General features: G+C 41.6%; 1 protein-coding gene across 1 annotated transcript in view; it reads right to left on the bottom strand.

Annotated features, from left to right (window-relative positions):
• Positions 1 to 7,554: 7,554 nt before the first annotated feature.
• Positions 7,555 to 8,092, bottom strand: part of LOC147267496 (P2Y purinoceptor 1-like) — a 2,310-nt gene continuing 1,772 nt past the window's right edge. The window contains exon 1 of the mRNA XM_086200591.1: positions 7,555 to 8,092. This exon is cut by the window's right edge and continues 1,772 nt beyond it. The gene's annotated coding sequence lies outside the window, so the exon portion shown is untranslated.

Genomic DNA, 8,092 nt, shown 5'->3' with positions numbered 1-8,092 from the left:
AGTATCATTACTAAGGTTATTGTTGTAATTATTTATATTCTTATAACTAATATACATAACTATTGCCAACGGCAACACAACTATTATTATTATTGAATAATAATAATATCACTATGTATTATACAATACACAATATTATTTCATTATACTGATATTATCAAGAGAATTATCATTGCACGAATGTGATAGCTATTACCGCTCACACTCGTATATAACGCACACAGGCATAGGCTCACACACAACACACACTTGTCTGTTTGTAACTGTGTCCACTGTATGTTAGGTATGTTATCACTGTATGTATGCTTTGTGTTACTGCACATTAAAAAAGAAAAAAAAACACAACACCTGTCAGCTCCAGTGTGCCATAGCAAAATGATTTTTGCCATCGAGGACAATGATGAAATTCACTGTATTGTTTCCGTACAGAGTTAACCAAAACCTTAAAACTACTCAGCTAAAATTATGCAGATCCAGTCTCCACCTGGTCCTGGAATGTTCAGCAACAACACATTTACAGCAGATCCACTTTTTCCAGCAGTCAGTCAGACAGGAGCCCCGTCTGTCCCTTCCTGTGACAGGTGCCATTCTAATGAGCTTATCAATATAATTCACTTCAGTTATCACTGTTTGATCAGTGTGTAGGTTGAATGAAAACGTCACACACTATGTGTATTACTCTGGTGGGAAATGCGTGGGACGTGTCTTCAGAGTCAAACAGTAGTAGTAGATTTATTATCCGTCGGAAACCACTTGAGGCTTTGTGCTGAACTTCCTCGGCCAGAAGAAAGGGAATTAGACAGTGGCAACTCATTGTGTTATGCTGTTCCTGTTGATGGCATGTTCCTGGTTTGATACATGAGCCAGAGGAAGAAGGTTTCAGATTTCATTATACATTACTGCTAACAAGCTTTGCAATCGCATAGTGGCTGCTGAGGCAGCTTGGGTGGAGGAACCAAGGAGTCATTTATTGAAAACCCTTGAGGCCGGAGCTCATGCTTCATAATGACTTCCTGCTTCCTTGTGTTTTCTTCATTTGATATGAAGACAGGATACTTGGCTTCACTCATGCTGCAGTTCTAAAGATTCCTTAACAGTGCAGTTCAAGTATTTCCAAGGAACACACACAAAACATCAATTTCCTGTCATTCATGTAAAAATTCACAGTGAGGTGCAGGTCTGCTTCGATATCTGGAGTTTTCATGATTTGGATCACTTCGAGATATGTCAAGTTCAAACAATAGTGGAATACAATGGAGTTTTGAAGACGAAATCAATCATGTATGTTACTGACAAAGTGCAACCAGATGATTGTTCAGGAGTACAGGCACAAGAAGTTACACCAAATTCCCTGAAACTCTTGCAATACATCGGAAAGCTGTGACAGGACAAAGAAATGGAGAATCTGTTTTGACCTCAGTCCGACCGTCACTAACAGCACAAACGGATAATTTGATAACGCTTTGCCTCAGCATGCGTAAAGATCCAGCCACTCCTCGTCTACTGCTTTGATAAAAATGATTGATTGGTGTAGTGCTACTGACAATTCTCTGATGGTGGACCACTGGCATTAATGTGGATTTACAATTATCTGTCTTCTCGATCACAACAAGACCATTTGAATTGTAGCATATCCAAATGTAGGGATCTAGTGTTTGGTGTGCCTCAGGGCAGCTGCCTCGCACAGTTACTATTCACAGTGTTCATTAGTGGTCTTGCTCTGGCTACTGACAGTGCAAAAATTGTGTTTTATGGGGGCTGATTGTACCTTGCTTTATGCTGCACCTTCATGCAGCGAATTAAATTATGTCCTCGACAAGGAACTGCAGGTGCTGCATGATTGGATTTCTGGCGACAAGTTTGTTCTTGATATTCCCAGAACTAAACACACTTTAATAGGTACTAGACACAAGTTATTTAGTACCCCAAAGCTGGATTTAAAGTTAAATAACGTGACTGCTGAACAAGTGGAGAGTGTCAAACGTCTTGGTGAAGTGTTGGATTCCAGACTTCAGATCATCTTAAAGATGAGGAGAGCTGTTGGTATCTCTAGGAAATGTGCTTCCTTTGATGCTCGACCTTTCTTGTGTCAGATTGTGCAAAGTGTAGTATTATGTCATCTTGAGTACTGCTTCATAGTCTGGGCATCTGCCATTTAAGGTGAGCTCAGAAAGCTACAGATGGGTCAAAATAAGGCTGCACGGTTGGTATTGGGCTGCTCTATCTGATCTAACACGAACCTCATGCATGATTCTCTCTCATTCTCTCACTCACATTGGCTTTACACGCAGCTGTAATGTTTAAATCAGTCTTGATCAGTAAAACACCAATTTTTTATCGTATCAAATTGTTTTTAGAGGTACAGCAAGGGTCAGCTGGAGAGGCCTCACCCCAGGACAAATGCCTTAGCACGATCTTTTATCTAAAGAGCAATAACTCCATGGAATAGTCTGCCTCACTATCTCTGTTGTACTGAAAGTAATGAGGTATATAAAAAGCAACTTAAATCGCATTTAAGATTACAAATGTTGACTTCAGCGTATGTCATGGTTCCATTTTGTTTTCAGAGAAAAGGAATTTTTAGATTCATGAAATTATTAACTGTTTGTTTTAACATCAGGTGTATTATAGGTCAAAGCAGAAGGCCGTCCCCATTGAGCCTGGAGCTGCTCCACGTTCCTGCCTGTCAAAAGGAAGGTTTTCGTCGCCGCTGTTGCAGGATGTGCTTGCTGATGGAGAATTGTTGGGTGTAAATTCACTGAAGGAGTGTGATAGAAAGTGTCATGAGATAACTTTTGATGTGATTTGGCGCAATAGAAATAAAAGTGACTTGACTTGACTTGACTATAGTCATATTTGTAAAGGTATGATATATTGTAGATGATGCGATTGATTGCTTTGTATTTTGTTGTTGTTGTTGGTCTTTGTGGACACTAGGAAGACTAGATGGTTACTATGGTACCAGCTAATGGGGATCCTTAATGAACTATGAACAGGACAAGCTGCTCACTTTATGCCCTGTAAGGGCCTTGAGAGCTTATCTGGCCCGTACGCAGCCATGTATGTTACAGGGCAGCAAGACTGGGACTTCCACTGTCCAAACAGAGGCTGTCTCATGAGTTGGTGGAGGTTATTTCCCATGCTTACAGGGCTCAGGGAATGCCGGTCCCTCAGGTACAAGGGCTCATTCTACTAGGAGTATGGTTACATCTTGAGCGACCTTTAGGGGTGTGCCAGTGGCTGATATCTCTGCAGCAGCTTCATGGTCTACGCCATGCACTTTTACTAGATATTACAGGGTGGACATAACTCGCTAATCTCCAGTCGGCAACACAACGGCCCCATGTCTGTGACCAAGAGAAATTTTAGTTTGTTTGGGTTGTTTGCGACGCCTTTTGGTGTGTGTCGTCCCTTTTTTAGACCATAGTGATGGACGGAGTGAGGTCGAAACAGATCACAAGTAACAAATGTAACGATGGATCTGTGAGACCAAGGGATGACTGTCACTGTCCTTGATGCTTGGACCACTCTGAGGCACTAAAGGAAGGAGAGTGAACTGGGTGCATTCTCTACTTTTTACAAACACAGGTTGTTCTGCTTCCGGAGGTCATAGGCATGACTTTGTTGACATATGATCTCTGTGATATGCAGAACAAAGGTCATCATTCCTTATTTCAACCGTTGTGACGGTCATCCCTCTGTCTCACAGATCCATCATCACTCAGGTTTTCCTCTGCAGGAGCTCGTCAGCTGCACCAGGACAGTTACACCTTCATGTCTGTTCTGACTGTCAGAAACGCCCCGGTAACTGCTCAGAATTCATTTGAATCTGATGGGAAATTCGACATCAGCCTACAATTCACAAATGTCTAGCGCTCTGCTAAACACTTAACTCTCTGAACAAAATAAGAATTTTGACAATCATAAACATAAAAATATGAGCTCTCACTGTGTCAGTTTGCAGGACGCATGAACTCTGGTTTATGTTCAGTGCTGCATACAAATGGAATGAGCTCCAAAACAAATGAAATTACACTCTCTCATTCACTTGAGCTTGAGGATTATATTTAAAATAACAGCTGTCACTTTTTTAATTGCTTCTCTTATTTTTGGAAGATGTACTTGTCTGAATTTGTATGTGTTAGTCCCTCCTTGGTCTCTGTTGAAAAAGAGATCCCTATCTCATTGTGACTACCTGCTTAACTAGAGACTGAAATAATTAAAAAATAAGCATTTTTTTTTTCCACGAGAAACCCATACACTCTGCATCCGACCATATGTCACCACAACTTGGCTCATTCTCCACCGGGATCATACACTGCTGCAGAAGTATGGGCTATTTTGACGGTAATCTGAGGTTTAATCAGCTAATAGATCAATTGTCTAGTCTTGGTTATGCAGAATTTCAAAGAAGCACTTCAAGAACCTGGAAATTATTAAAGGTTTGCTGACTGTAACTTCAGGCTTGAGTTCATCCAAAACACTGCTGCTGGACGATACACAATTTCAAACAAACGGGTACACAAAACCTCAGCTTAAGCATCGTCACACTGGCACTGGTGAGCTTTACAGTGGATATGACATTTCAGGTCCCTGAGTGCATCCAAGACTGTGCAGTCTCGTATGAGCCAGCTGGAGCCAAAAATCCTCCTGTCCCTCAGTCCTAAATCACCATTGAAAACCAGGGGTGTCCAGGCTGCCTCGCTTAAGAGAGCAAGCATAACCACATCATTGTACACTTAAATCCCATTTAAAAATACACTTTTAAAAATTTGCCTTAAGGTAATTAACTATTGTCATGATGAAATATTATTTCATTCCATTGCATTTTAAAAAAATATTTTCATGATGCTTTTATATTGTTATTTAATTGGATTGTACACCTCTGGCACTGCCTCAACCTTGAGTTACAATTCCAAGGCGAATTTCCAAAGACTATTTCGACCTGCCTGTCATGGGAGCCCTGCTTTCTGTCACACTGTCATTATTTTGGCAAAGTTGGCAAATTATGTCACAATCAAGGCAGTCACAAAATTCTTTCATCATCTCATGAGTATGCTATGGAAAGAGAAAAGACTAACAGGAGCAAAAAGGGGCCACTTCTCTACATTTTTGTGAGTTCCTGCAGTGGAAAACCACATGGCTCAGCAACTGCAGACTTCAACATTGCTGCCTGTCTCTCACAAAGATCTGGTTCCTCAGATGCAGTGGCTGCATATAAATGCATATACAGTAGAGTCAGTTTTCAAAATAAAACTGCAGCTACTCTGTTGTCAATCACATCAGTAAATCATATTCATAAAAGCATGAAAACAAATTAGAAGTTGACTAGTCAGAGGACTGTCACCACCGCGAATGAAAGTTGTGTCTTAAAACCTAATGAACCTTCTGCATGTGGTTTTAACAAAGATGGAAATAACACAAACAAATAAATATTAATTTACATAGCCTTCTTATCCATGATAGAAGCATAAAAAAACAATAAAAGTCAACAAAATTAGGCAGATAAAACTTCCCTCTGCTGGGAAACTCCTGATGGGGTCCCCCCCCCAATGCAGCTGGGCCATGACTTGTGATGAATAATCATTTACTTTATGCTTTGTCCCTGCCATGTGGTTGAGAGATGAATACTAGCATGGGACAATTGATGATATCACCAGGTTCCCATCATCAAACCAAGCACCATCTAAATTGATAATTTCCATTTTGCTTGCTTTTACTCTGGAAAGTAAGTTACACCAGCAGTGCACCACGTGCTTTACTTGGTATGTCACATTCAGAGAGCAATGTGTTGTTTTTAAGTCCACCTTGCATACTTTGCACTTTTCATACTTGATTGCCATTAATTAAACTAAGAACAAGAACAGCCATCCATTGTCTTCTGCTTATTCCTGTTAAGGGTCAGGGGGGATGGGAGGGTGGAGACGATCCCAGCATCTACAGGTGAGAGGCAGGGTTCCCCCTGGACAGATCACCAGTCCATCACAGGACACACATAGAGACAGACAAGCATTCACACTCACAGTCATACCTATGATCAATTTAGAGTCTCCAATCAGCCCAGTCCCCAATACTGGAGAGAACCAACCAAGACACAGGGAGAACATGCACACTCCACACAGGAAGAGCCCATGTCCGAGTCGGGACTCGAACCCAGAACCTTTTGCTGTGAGGTGACAGTGCTGACCACTGCACCACCGTGCAGCCTATATAAAGAACATTATACCACTATCAGTCAAAATAACAGTAGCTGTGTACTTACCAGCAAAATTACATCAGACATTGTGACCCTTCCTGTGTTGTGAAGGTGGTCCATTGTCAGCATTAGACGCTCCTTAACAGGACATAATGACCTGAGCTGTATTGGAATGTTTTTTGTAACTTGTCAGCACTTACAATTCTACAATTCTACAATTCTACAATTCTACAATTTCATTTAGCAGACGCTTTTGTCCAAAGCGACGTACAACACAAGCAAGAATTCAGACTTAAGGAAAAACCCATAGGAAGCGCAAAAGTGCTTCAGTTGTGATTTGGTCACAGGTACTGCCATCTAGTGGAAGAAGAAGTGTCGCCCCCCCCCTCCTTTTTTTTTTTTTTTGACAAACATACAACTTCACACGACACAGTTAGTGCCACATAATCACTAAGTGGACCCTTAAGTCTTAAGACCCCTAAGTCTTGGACCCTCTGACTTGTTCTACCCCACAGGACAAAGAGGAGAAGAGTCAGGTTCAGTGCCTCGGTGCTCTCTGAACAATTGAGTCTTCAATTGTCTCTTAAAAGTAGAGAGGGACTCAGCAGAACGCACAGAGTTCGGTAGTTCGTTCCACCATTTTGGAACAACAGAAGAGAAGAGTCTGGTTAGGGATTTGGAGCAGCGCTGGGCTGGAAGCACCAGGCGTCTTTCGCATGCAGAGCGTAGTGGGCGAGAAGGAGAGTAGACCTGGATCAGGGATTCCAGGTAGGCTGGAGCCGTTCTTGTGATTGTTTTGTAAGCCAAGAGAAGTGCCTTGAATTTGATCCTGGCTGCCACTGGAAGCCAGTGAAGAGAAACCAGCAGCGGGGTGACATGTGCCCTTTTGGGCTGGTTGAAGACCAGATGTGCTGCTGCATTCTGGATCATCTGCAGAGGCTTGAATGAGCATGCAGGGAGGCCTGCCAGAAGAGAGTTGCAGTAGTCAATGCGTGAGATGACAAAAGCCTGAACCAGAAGCTGTGTGGTCTGTTGGGTCAGGAAGGGTCTGATCTTCCTGATGTTGTAGAGGGCATAATGGCAAGACCGAGAAACTGAGACCACATGAACCTTAAAGGTCAGCTGGTCATCAATCATGACACCCAGGTTTCTAGTTGAATTTGTGGGCACAAGTAGACTCGAGTCAAGTTGGACCTTGGACCTGCTTGAAGTCAGAAGGATTCAGGATATGTTAAATATTACTTTTACTGTTGCATTTTAGCAGTACCCACTATCTGGAGCTGAAGGGTTAAATTCGGGGCTTTGTACTCAAAAACGACATTCTTATTTGTTTTTTTTAAGAAAATGCTTTATTATAATTTTACAAAATATAATCTGACCGACATCAAACATGATGGCACTTACAGAGTGGCATATATTCCACAATTCAAGCAAATGTTGATGCTAGCTGTGAACAGTTAATTTCCATACACATTATATGACTGCAACCCTCCGTAAGTCCTTATAATGAAGCACTGTTAACAGTACTTATTTGCAATTATAGTAAGTTCTTATTTTCTCTACGCAATCTTCTAATATAGTGGTTTGGAATAAGTGCATCTCTTCAAAACCCTTTGAGGGCTATCTTTTACATCTGATATCTGTTACCAAACACGTGCTAAAAGGCGACCATTGCCAAGTTTGTCAAATATTTCACATGTGACAGTGCAAAGGTTGTGCAGAAAGTTCAGAAATCATTTGAAGTCACTAGCGATGCTACAACACTCTGTAGAAGGAAGGAAGGAGCAGCTTTGAAGCACAGAAGTATTGCGCAATTACAAGTGCAAAAAGAGCTGCAAACCTCTCCTCTGCCTTCCTGCAAAAGTCAGTGAAGGACATGATATATTCTAAGCTGTG

This window comes from Aulostomus chinensis, chromosome 3 (genome assembly GCF_037954235.1).
Source record: "Aulostomus chinensis isolate RoL2024-O1b breed Wild chromosome 3, RoL_Achi_v1.0, whole genome shotgun sequence".
In the NCBI taxonomy this organism is placed as follows: Eukaryota; Metazoa; Chordata; class Actinopteri; order Syngnathiformes; family Aulostomidae; genus Aulostomus; species Aulostomus chinensis.
This window is presented reverse-complemented; position numbering and strand designations above follow the sequence as displayed.